The sequence below is a fragment of the Mytilus galloprovincialis genome, chromosome 4, assembly GCF_965363235.1.
Source record: "Mytilus galloprovincialis chromosome 4, xbMytGall1.hap1.1, whole genome shotgun sequence".
NCBI classification, from domain to species: domain Eukaryota; kingdom Metazoa; phylum Mollusca; class Bivalvia; order Mytilida; family Mytilidae; genus Mytilus; species Mytilus galloprovincialis.
In genome coordinates, this window is record NC_134841.1 from 79633977 (window position 1) to 79647217 (window position 13241).

Genomic DNA, 13241 nt, shown 5'->3' on the forward strand with positions numbered 1-13241 from the left:
GATAGGCTGTATAATTTATATAACTAATACTGTTGGAAGGCGTGTTTCACGAATCTAGTCAATAAACTCATCATAGATACAAGGAATAAAATTTTATATTTACGCCAGACGCGCGTTTCGTCTACAAAAGACTCATCAGTGACGCTCGATTCAAAAATGTTTAAAAGGCCAAATAAAGTACGAAGTTAAAGAGCATTGAAGACCTATTATTACAGTTTATATATTCATATGTTTTGACTGGTATATTAGTGGATTTTATCACACTGGCATCGGGTAATTTTAAAACAAGTTGACTGGAAACGCGTCACACATGAACAATAATTTTCTTATATCATCTCTGTCTCGGGCGATGTATTAATTATGTACCCAGCAGAGACTTTTCGGTAACAAATATTCACATGGACGTCCCTGCAGTATCATTTAGTAAATGTTCAGATCAATAGGTTTAAGTATAGTTTTTAATGCTTCTTAAGTAATTTCGTAGGGTTGTACATGTATAAGCGTTGATCGCGCTTCATACAAGATGTATTTCTGTCAACCCTTTGAATTTACAGAAAGAAGCATTCAATTCTTAATTAAAATAATCCTTCAACTTTTGGCTAAGGCCGAAACACGAACAGATATGCCAGTGACGAAAAGTACGTACATGCAGCAGGAGAATTTTATTTCAGCTTTAAAGTGCGACTAAGTTCATAATTTAATAAAACATTTTTTTAAAGTTTTAAAAATATTCACTGGCTATATAGATCTTAATTTGAACAAGAAATATAGGAAAGAGTCTTAATGGGCTGTTCCTTAATTCTAGAAAAATTGCATCCAGGAAACTTACTTTCTATTTTGAAATGATACCAAAATCTACGTTCTATTTAGTTTTTGGAAATATTCAGAGCCTTCTGTACCATCCATAGACAAGAACACACAAAAAAACAGAACAGAATGAACTATTTATTTCCTTGAAAATCGACACAAGCAATAAAAAAGAATTTCAGCTTTAGAGCGAGAACAAGAGGTCGTAATTCTATATTACATAATTTTGAAGTTTTTAGCCGAACAGAATCCAGAAAAAATGATATATCTCATAAGTGAAAAAGTTCGTGTAGGTTTTGTTATAATAAAACATTCATGCAACCACGCATCCCAAATTGCATGATACCAACCCCTGGACCCCCTGGATCCGCGCCTGGCGTAAGATGTTTAACAAATATAAGAAAACTGCAGTCGCACTATATATCATGACAACAAATATCGAAACGTAGCATCACACGAAATAACTCTTTTGATACCGTTCCTCAAATCGACGACCAAATCCGACGACATTTAAATAACATGCTAAATCGACGGCCAACTTTATACCCCACAAATTAACATCTTTTTTGTTGTTCTCAAATCGACATCCACTTTATTGATTTGCTGCAATGACGTCATAACTTTATCCGATGTCCGATGTTTATACAGATTGTGATATCAATTTTAAATTTAACAGATTATATAAATCTAAGGAGATTTGGTATGATTGCCAATGGGACAATCATGCAATAGAGTTCAAATGAAGTGGATGTAAGCAATAATAGACAACCGTATGGGCTTCAACATTAAAAAAAATATTCCGTAAAATCGGCTATGAAAGGCAACTACATGTAAAATGTAAACAATTCATACTTGCAAACAAACAGTCTTATTTATAACAAAACAATTCCGCAAAACAAATATGACAGACACAAACCAACGACAACCACTAAACTACCGGTGATATATACCCCCCCCCCCCTCTCAATTGCCAGTTTTTTCCCCGGGGGAAAAACTGGCATGAGTCAATCTTTCCGCCGAGGAAATTTTGAATCATTGCAATTCTTCCCATGCGGAAATTTGGCAATACGTATACATATAGTCCCGTTTCCCCCATGCCAATCCCCCCACGTAGTATAGATTTCACTATATTTATACAATACAGAGTACGAATTAGATTTTTACGCTCACAAATATTTTTTCAGTAGGAATGGAAAAGAGTACTCGAGTATTCGGGTACTCGCTCGAAAGGCCGAGTACTCGAGTACTGCCGTTTTAGTACTCGGATACTCGTTTGCTGTTATACATCTTGAGATATTTCTCTTCACATTTCCACTCACTTTAGTTCAGATGAAATATCCCCTATAAATAAATCAAGAAATTGATACTTTAAGCTGGAAGAGTATTGGAAAAGAATCAAACTAAGCTAAAAATATTGATAGCTCATGGAGCTTCTTTTCGAGATATTTGATTTATAAAATATGGCGAGAAAAGGTTGACGCGGACTTTTACATTAATTTTGCATTGGTATTATTTGGGTCTCAAATCAAAAGAAAGAAAATCAGGAATCTGATTAAATTTTGTTAAATGACCTTTTATGAATTATAAAGTCTTATGTTAAAAGATAGATAGGTGTTATGGGGCAAACTATTTTACATTGTATCGTATGCAAAACACCGAGGAGTCCGAACATTTGACACTTATTCCAAAACCTCACCTAAGTACATCTTTAACAGCATAAATATGTTTTCCTTCGGTTAACTTACTATTTGTTATAGTAGTACCATCAACGTCTTTTTCTTCCGAGGGAATGTTTTCATGTGCACTACTTGAAACAAAAAATAGAGAGTCAAAACAGTCTTTCGTCTGAAACTGTTGACCAGATCAAATTTCTTAATAAGAACAAAGTGACCTGCGGTGAACCCTACGCAACTGATTAGAGACATTTGAACGGAGTTCATACACGGATCAACACTTTCTTGGGTTAATAATTAACTCATCACGAGTGTTAAACTTACCTTTGTTGGTTAATCAAGACTTCTATATAAACGTGATTGGTATGAGATGTATAATTTAATTACTCTGTGTTTGAAACTTAACTAAAGATAGGCGAAAGTACGAAATCAACTTTCAAAACTAAAAGTCGAAAATAAACTGACAATGTCAAAAAAGACATAGCTAAAAAAAAAAGGAAAAAAAAATACAAACGATAGTGCAAAAAATCCGAGGCGAAAAACACACACACACACACACAGAAAAAAAGTAAGACTGAGCGACACGAAAAAGCACAAATAATTTGAAGTCCAATACTGTTGTAGACAAATTAATGGACAAGTCGTAATATAAAAAATACCGACTCCTCAGGAACAGATGATAAAAATGTAGTCTTCTTTGTCGGACTTTCTATGCAAATATTTTTAATTTTATTGGAATTTTGTTCATTCATATTATTGTATTATATGTCTCTGGGTTCATGAACACGTAAACAAACAATAATTGCTTTTATGTATGATAGGTTATTTTTAGAAACGGCGGTCTGTAATTCATTGTTTAATTGGCACAAAAAAAAAAAACCAACATATATTTAATTAAGACCAAGCTATGTTTGTAATAAAATTTTCTTATGTTTATGAAAGGTGATAACAAAAACACTGCATTCCACCTAAAATCAAAACTTTTCAATAGACGTTTAAGATTTATCCAAGTACTCGCGAGTACTCGAGTATCATGACCGAATATCCGAGTATTAAATTTCAGATCTTTTGACATCCCTAATAACTAGTAAACTTGAATTTCAATAATGCAAATAAAGCCTCAAAATTAAAAGCCTACTTATATCCGGTTGACAAACTGTCGTTTCACAACCATAATAAATATACATGTTTTCGCAGTTAATGTCTGTCACTTCATGATGATGTGTGTCCTTTTTTATATAAATGTAGCATTTGTGCATAGATCTTATCTCGTTAGTAGTTGTTTCGTTATTAAAGAACAACCCGTCTGGAAGACTATAATCATAATAGTTGAAATTGGCTTTGTCATAGCTTTTTGTAAATGCGTGTGCTCCTATTTCGGTGCTTTTTTGTAAGTTAATTGTTTATTAAAAAAACACTTATATTCCGATATGTACCCATGGCTTACAAACATTACACACTATTGTAACCCGTACCTCTACAGTTTTAGTGAAGCAAATTGTAATTGATATTTTACATTTATTTCCTATTGTGTGCTGTCCTCAGCTGGAGTTTTCTTGTGTGTATTTTTTTTTTTTTTTTGGGGGGTGGGGGTGTAGTGTCGAGCGCCCACGAATATATTTAATCCCACCACATTCTGTATGTGCTATTACCAAGTTAGGTGCTTGTGTTATATTTCCTATTTTGCAATGCAAACAGTGCCGGTTGTTGGTTCGTTTTGGTTTCGTGAACTATTTTGTTTTAACAATTAGGCCACTAGTTTTCTCGTTTTACCATACTAGTATTACGAGACATCATAAACATGTCTGTCCAAGGAAATGTCTTCTAACTGACCTGAATTGTATTCGTCTAGTCATATAACATTAAGAAGGGTTCACGAATGAAAATGGATGTGATAACCACATAAGAATGTGCTTTATGTATATATATACATTTTACACTTAACAATAACCACAATAAACCTATTTCTCGTATCAAACATAAACTAAAAGAACTAGCCAAGGAATTTGTTTTTGTCCCAGCCGATAAAGCTGCTTATAATACTATTATTGTTTAACGTAAATTTTACATTGAGGTTCAGTCTACAAAAAGAAATCACCAATTCACCAACATTCCAACCGACTCCATTTTCAGAAAACGACATCTGTAACAAACATAAACTTTAAGCTACCGCTTTACAAGCAGAACCAAAAACAGTGAAAGTCCCAACTATGCATTGGCTTCCGCAACTACACAAAACACCTTACATATATAGATTTATTTCGTCTTCAAGCCATTGTTCCACTACTAAATTATCTATTCTTGTTACCAGTACGTACACTTGGTACAATCAAAAACCTGATAATAAATTGTTCAAATAAGGCCTTCGAAAATAGTGGAATTAATTACTTTTGAAGTGTCAAACACTCGTTGGAAGTACTTGATAAATTGCATGCTTATATTGGTGATTTTGAATCTGTTCAAAGTTTTGATTTTTCTACACTATATACCACATTGCCTCACATTCTCATTAGAGAATTTTAAGTTTCAAACGAAACTTACGTACGTAAACGCAAGTGACTTACAAAAATGTAGGCTTACAATTATACGGACTTATAAGACATAAATTATTTTGTGGTTGTCTCCCTTCGGCGGTTTCACTAGTCAAATTTCAGTCGGATTATATTCTTTTAATTCTAATTAACATTCATGTACTAAGCAAGGACCGTTCGATATTGGGGGAGGGGGGCGTGCTGTGAATTTAAAAAGAAGATATTTCTGCCCATTAGATAATTTTCAAAACAAAATCTCCCAATCAATATCTCTCCCCCCCCCCCTCCCTCCCCCGAAAAATTAAATGATCGATTACCAAAATCAAAAATGGCCGCAAAACATGTTGTTTAGAATATAGAAAGAATCACGCAGGCAAGCAATGACAAAATAGGCTCAATTGAAATTTCTCCAAAAATGTTAGAAATAAAACAAATTTATCCATGTACCCCCGCCCCTAAAAATAAAAGGGTTGCTTCCTCAGTTATCAAAAACATGGACATGCATTTAGCTGAACGAAAGTAAAATGTGTTCAAAAGTAAGAATATAATACATTTACAGAAAAAAGGTTTACCACAAAGCTTTTTTGGTATTCTTTGTTTTTGATAGTCAATATTTTCCTATCTTTTTTATCCGTCTTCCGTTTTCTCGGGACTAAGGGAATTATCGACCTCACTATACAAAATTTATAGGTCTGCTTCGAAATGTGCAGAAAGCTGTTCAACTATCTGACTATATCTCATAAGGTCAGGTCAAGTAAGATAAACGATACTGTAGTTGTAAATCGGTTTAACTTCGGAAGTAAATCGGTTTATATGTTACAGTTCATAAGTTGACAAAGTAACAGGCCGACAGGTTGACACTAGACAGGGTTGACAGGTTGACTCTAAAAAGGTCCACAGTATTGACAAGTGTTAAGGTCGACAATTTGACAGGTCGACATGTTTAAAATTCGATAAATGCATAGGTCGACAAGTTGACAAGTGTAAAGGTTAAACGTCGTGTGAAGTTGAGTTATGTGTTTGACTTGCAAAGAGAAGGGCTGGATTTATAAATGATCCTGATGAAGAACAAGATGTTCTTACGGTTGCAGAATAAAGTCAAGATTTGTTTAAATTTCTTTTTTAAAAGATAAAATTGTCAATATGTAAAAAACCTTTTTTTGTCCATTTTTCAAATTACAGTCCTTGTGGTTAATTAAGTAAGGACGGGTCCTTTTCATCTTTTTTTATACCAACTCGTGTAGGTGAGTGAGACTTAAACAGACTCAACTGATATACATAACAGCAACACAGCAAGGACTGTTATCTGAAAATTGAACTGTATAAACTGAAAAATCTAAACTTTTCAATTCGATTTGGTCGTTTCAGTCTGATTATTAATATTTAGTGGCAAGTTTCACGTCGTCACTACGAAAACATTTATGTGCATCAAGTTTAATTTAGAATAAACAAGTTAAATAACTTAAACCTTTGTCTCATGATTACATTACTTGAAACACAATAATTGTTAGGTACATGGAGAAAAAATATATACTGAACATTAATGATATATATTATCTATTTAAAAAAAATGACTCAGAAAAGAATATAAACTTAAAACCTAAAAATGTCAAAGGTCAGGGTCATGGAATTCTGCGCATCAATTTCAGTTGAATAGAAGAAAGTCAAATATCGTATGTCATACTCGGTAGTTTGCCTACATGCAGACCATCCAAGCTTACTATGTACAACAGATGAAAAGTTACAATAATTTACTCAGTGGCTGTACCAGGGGTGCGGGTCTGTGATTGGAAATTTTTCTTCTTCGGAAAATTCGAAAGATTACGGGAAGATTACAGAAAAGGAGACAACAACTGTTTTTTTTTCCTTTTTATCCTGGAACCCCTCTTTTTGAAATTTCTGGATCCGCCCCTTTTACTTATCTACCGCCATAGAACCACGATTTTGCTATATATCCAAGTTTCTTGTAGTCTGTATGATCATGAAGCAGATGTATGAAAAAGAAGATTTGATATGATTGCAAATGAGACAACTCTCCACAAAAGACCCAAATGACACAGAAATAAACAACTATAGGGACTGTACAGCCTTCAAAAATGAACAAAGCCCATACCGCATAGTCAGCTATAAAAGGCCCTGAAATGAAAATGTAAAGCAATCCAAACGCGAAATATAATAAAAAATGAACGAAAAACAAATATGAAACACATAAACAAACGACAACCACTAGATTACAGGCTCCTGGCTAAGAACAGGCACCGTACGCGTACATACATACATAATGTGGCGGGGTTAAACAATTTAAGTTAGCTCATATAAACTCATCAGATGGACAAAATTACAAGTGGATGTGGCCGGGTACTTGTACATCCCAACAATGTAAAGACACTAGGAACAGATCTAAGAGTACTGACGGATAGTTCAAGGCCACTAACAACTAATAAAATAATCATGCATATAAGACTAGTCTGATAGCTATCCGAATTAAAAACAGAAATTTTAAACAAATCAAATATGCTGCTTTATTGCTTGATTGTCACTTATGCATAAATTAGTTCCAATATTTAAGGGAATGCAACAGGAAAAAAAATGTAAAGATTACTATTTCCAAAAACCTTACTCGACATGGTACACCTGTCATTGTAATGTATCGGTTTGATTGACAGCTTAGCTTGTACAACAATGCCATGTGACAGTCAATTTCTAAAGTTTATGCGCTGATCGTGGGAAAAGGGTCCAACAATCTTAGAATCAAGCCATGCTTCGTTGACATAAATGTTAGAGATATTATAACCCATTCTGCGTAATTTGATACCGTATCTTGTATTTGATAACTTACATGTCGGCTTGGATTTTTTTGTCGAAACGCCGAACTTTTCTCTTAACGAGACAGCCTTCTTTTTTTAGAGTAATTACCTGTCCCCAGCAATGCTTCGAGGGGTAATAGTAACACACTGATACTTTAAATCCCTCTGTCTGTTTGTCGGTCTGTCTGTTCGTAACACTCCTGTTGGCACTCTTGAACCTACATCCTTCAAGGAATTCTAAACATGAAACATGGCAAATGTATAACACAGCGATATGTTATTTTTTCACTTTCCATAATGAACTTTCCAAGGAAAATAAAATTGAGAATGGAAATTGAAAATGTGCCAAAGAGAAAACAACCCAACCATAGAGCAGACAACAGCCGAATGCCATCAATTGGTCTTCAATGCAGCGAGAAACTCCCCCACACGGAGGCGTCCTTCAGCTGTCCCAGTTTTCAAACTACTTTTCTTGATAGGTTATGGCACACACGACACAGATCATTCATTGAAAAAAAAGAAAAGCTGGGTTATCAATAAGACAAAAAAAAAGTAAAGTCCTTACTCATTTTAAAGGCAATCAAATAAAATAACTCCCAGAACGATCTAATAATCAGATAATCATGGTATTTTAATATGCCCAAAAATTAGAAAAACATCACAACTTTCATGTATATTTATTCACCTAATTTACTGAACTTGTACAAGGTCCTTAATTTATCTTTGATAAAATTTATCCTTTTTAGAATATATATGTTAAAAAAACTCATTTTCCCGTATACTCTTTGAACGCCATGTTAACAATTTGGTTGACCACAGAAACTCGTTTTGCACGAAAACATGAAACATTTGTAACTGTATATATTGAGAGCCGCAAATTATTATTATTTCAGCCAGAAAATTTCTAAGTATATACTTGTGGTCCATGCGAACAAAATTTGGCCTTTTGGTATAAGACAAGTGTATACTCTGAGTCTTGCTCGTGCAATACGTTATATTAAATAAATTTGAACTAAACGGAGAAAGGGAGACAAACACAATTTTACAACGACCAAGTTAAGGTGTATTACGTACGTCAAAATATACGATTTTTGTTTAATTCAGAAGTTAAATGGTCAACGGGAGATAACAATGAACATACTTTCGAAATGTTAAGGTTTGTTACATTTAAGTACGTCAAAAAAAAATATTCTCTATTAAGAAAAAAATCACACACCTAATTAAATGGGTATTTAAAAAGTCAGAATGTGAATATATATGTTCAAACTCTTTTAGGTCATTTTTTAGTAGCAATAAACAAAAAAAACTATGTCAATTGGACATGCTTTGATACTATTTCTGCCCTTGAATTTTTACTAGAAACATTTTTGTTCGCTTTGGAGATTCCGTATATCGTCAGGTTATCGGAATTCCAAGTGGGACTAACTGTGCACCACTTATTGCGGACCTGTTTTTGTATTGCTATGAGTTACAATTTATGACAAAAATCAGCAAAGACCCATCGAAACAACATATGATACACAAATTTAATAATACTTTTAGATATTTGGATGATATTTTAGCTCTCAATAATGACGACTTCAGTATGTATACTAAAGAAATTTATCCTGTTGAACATACTTTAAATAAAGCTAATACTAACAATGACCACTGCCCTTTCCTCGATCTTGATATATATACATCATTAACGGAAAGCTTAATACTAAAATTTATGATAAAAGAGATGATTTCTCATTTCCTATCGTTAATTATCCATTTTTAGATGGTGACGTTCCCTTGTTACCATCTTACGGTGTTTATATATCTCAACTTGTACGATTCGCTCGTGTATGTAACAATGTTTTAGATTTTAACGAGAGAAATTTATGTATTACTGAAAAATTATTACACCAGGGTTTTCGATATCACAAACTAGTCAAAACATTTACTAAATTTTATCATCGGTATAAGGACATCATTCGTAAATATAGCTCAACATGCAGACTTCTTATACGTTCACATCCAATATTTTACGGAAATATTCTTTATAAAGCACAAAAATGTCAGTATTCACCTCAGAAGCTAACTAAACCTTTAAATAGACTTATTAAGAAGGGATATAGTTACGATACTGTTGTCAGGTCATTAAAGATTGTATATTTTGGCGTTAATATTGATTCACTTATAGGGTCTTTGCATCGGAACTAAACACATTTATTATTAATAAACCAGTTGTTGGCATGACACGGGTTATGTTCTTCTCATATATGTTATGATGGTATGATACTAAACCCCTCACGGGGAGGATTGTGCCTGATATTCATATGATGAAGACATAATTTTTCAATCAGTTTAATTGAAGTCCGGAGCTGGCATGTCAGTTAACTGCTAGTAGTCTGATGTTATGGTCTTATTAATTACTTTGAATACGTTCAATTTACAACTAATTAAAATCATTTTAAAGATTATTAGCAGTATAAGTATAATACGAGCCTTTATTTCGAATTTAAAGAAACTATGACATGTTGCTGAAACTGAAGTGTTCCTGAAACTAAAGGCTGTATTCATCGTTTACTATATTGGTACTAAATCGTTAACGTACGGTTATATTATGCTGTTTCTGTCATTTCAGAGGAAATGGATGTGTTGCGCATTGAATATCATCATATGTGTATCAACTAACTTTCAGAGAAATTGGAAAATACATGTAAAAATAATCCGAGTAATGGAAGGGTATATTAAGATAACTTGTTTAACACGCTTACTGTCTTTTTATCTCATCACAGATCATCACATAGTTATCTTTTTGAAGTGTGACTTTTTTGTGCCTATTTTTAGAAAAAAAGAATCATAATGTGAATAATCTACAAACCACAGACTTTTAAAAACCTTGAAACCGTGACATAAACCTTTTACTAGGACAGTCACAATATAAAGTATGTGTACTCAGAAGAACCCTGGGCCTACTAACAGAAAAACCCTGTGAATTTTTGGAGAATCATATTTTTTCCCCAAAACAAACGTAACGATATTTATTTGAGACCCCTGCGAATCACGAGAAGAATATTTTGACGAATCGCGGTAAAATTTTAATCAATTTGACGCTAACGGTAGCCGAAAATGGTCTTTTGACGACTGAAGGTAAAGGGCAAATACAACCTCATTGATGGTATTTTGAAATAACTGATAGCTGGGAGGCTGAATGATCGAATAGTAATTACCCAAAAAAGTAATATGTTAAAGCTGTTTTTAAATATACTACATGTATATTGAATGTTCTGTTATCCTATAATTGTCTTTAAACTTTTTTTCATTTGCCTGTTTTCATTTGATCTGGGATACGAAAGGGTAATCATGACAATGTAATTTTTTAAACCAAGTATAATAAATGCAACTATTTTGAAACCAAAAAAGGATGAAGTTTCCCTTCATGTTTGGCCATTTTTGAGATTACCGTTTTTAAAATGTGGTTTCCAACACATGCAAATAAAATTTAAAAAAAGGGGTTCCAACACATGCAAAGTCATATAAGAGGGAGATCCAACCATATGTCCCCATTCAATAGCATTCATTATCAAACAAAAGGAGGGTTCCAACCCCATCCCCATGAAATTAAGCTCAGTGTATGAACTATACCTTTTCTATTATATAGTTTTTTTTATACTTTAACCGGGCTTTATATAATAAATAGATAACAAATATACAGGATCAAACTAAACCAATACTAATTAATACAGTGTCACACTGTATTCGCAGCTATTAAAAAGAATCAAATTTCTTAGAAATGAATGTTGTTGTTGTTGTTGTTGTTCATGTTTGGGGAGGGAACATTGACCTCTCTAGGAAAGATTACAATTTTCTCATGTAATACACTTGTTATTAACATACCACAATGCTAATCATACACAGCATAATGATGTTACTGGAATCCTAGTTATGGACTTCCAGTAATGGACTGCTGTGACAATAACGGAACATTCTAAGCAGAAACTATCAAGCAGTTATGTGCTATAACATTGCAATTACCGTCGTCATTTCTTTATTCTAAGAATATACAATTCTATATGAATAATTATATATCTTATAACAAACAATCAGATTATACTGACAATATCCTCAAGTTCGACTTTCATGCTGCAAGGTTTCTTTCGGTCTATTGTTTATACTCTATTCTTCATCAATAACTCAAGTCTTTGAGTTTGCTGAGTTGTCTTGATATTACAAAGAATGTTTCACTCTGTAATAAGTTTGAATGCCATCAATCTGATTAAAATTAAAGGATTTAATTTTAATTAGATTGGAATGCCACCATCGTAGTGGAGGGGGCATTCACCCCGGCATCGTAAGTTATCTTGGTTGAATCAGGGAAGCGAAGCGTTTCCTTTTTCATTTAAAAAAATAGGAAGATAAATTGAAAAATTCTACTACAGAATTTCCAGTGCACTATTTTTTCAACACTGAGGTTGCTGCGCATTTTTAATTACTTTTTTATCTTTCGCATCTCAGTTTCAAATTAATTAACTTTTCAAAACACTAGTAAATATCGATAGGGGATTAATGAAGGAATCAAAAGAGTGAAAACCAGGTGCTCAGGACATTTAAGCTCTTAAACTGCAATATTCTGCAAATAAAAACTCCGTTTCCAAGGAAAAAATCGGTTGCTATGGTGATAAAACTAAAGAAAGTCCCACGCATTTTTCTATTTTATTTGGTAAAGTAGTATCCAAACTTCATAACTGCAGTGCTAATTCCAAACACATTTGCACTTTTGTGAAAAACACCAGAGAAAATTTTATAATTTTGCAAAAAAAAATAATTCAGAAAAGTTGAAAACATGCATTTTTTGGGAAAATTTTTCAAAAAATACACAAATTTGGTTGACATGCAATCTTCACTAAAATGAAGCTTATACCAAGTTGTATCAATGTTACATTTGAACATTAATGAAAAATGCATGATTCTATTCATAATCAGGCTCTGAATTGTAGTGATTTAGCTGATTTTTAAAATACTTTACCACGCTTAACAACCCCAAAATAGAGTGCCCGTTATTATGGCAACCACTCATATTTTCCCACTGAAAATTATTTTTTGAGCATTATTCATTTACTGCTTCTATTTGGCCAATTATAGATAAAATATGAAAACCCTCATACATCACATGTATATAGAACTCTGCCTGGTTCTTATAAAGAGCTGTAATAAAGTGGACATTTATTGAAATTTGATATTAAGTAAGTTGTTAAGTAAGAGATGAGAAACAAGGTCGAAAATAATAATAAGAGATACACAATGTAATTATGTAAAAAAAAAAATCAAATGAAAGTTCCTTGCCAATACAAAAAAATCAGAATGAAAACCCTTGACCAATTCAATAATGGCAATCCCGTCCACTTCAAAGTCACTCAATGTGATTCAGGTAATTTAAAGATGAATTTGAAGTG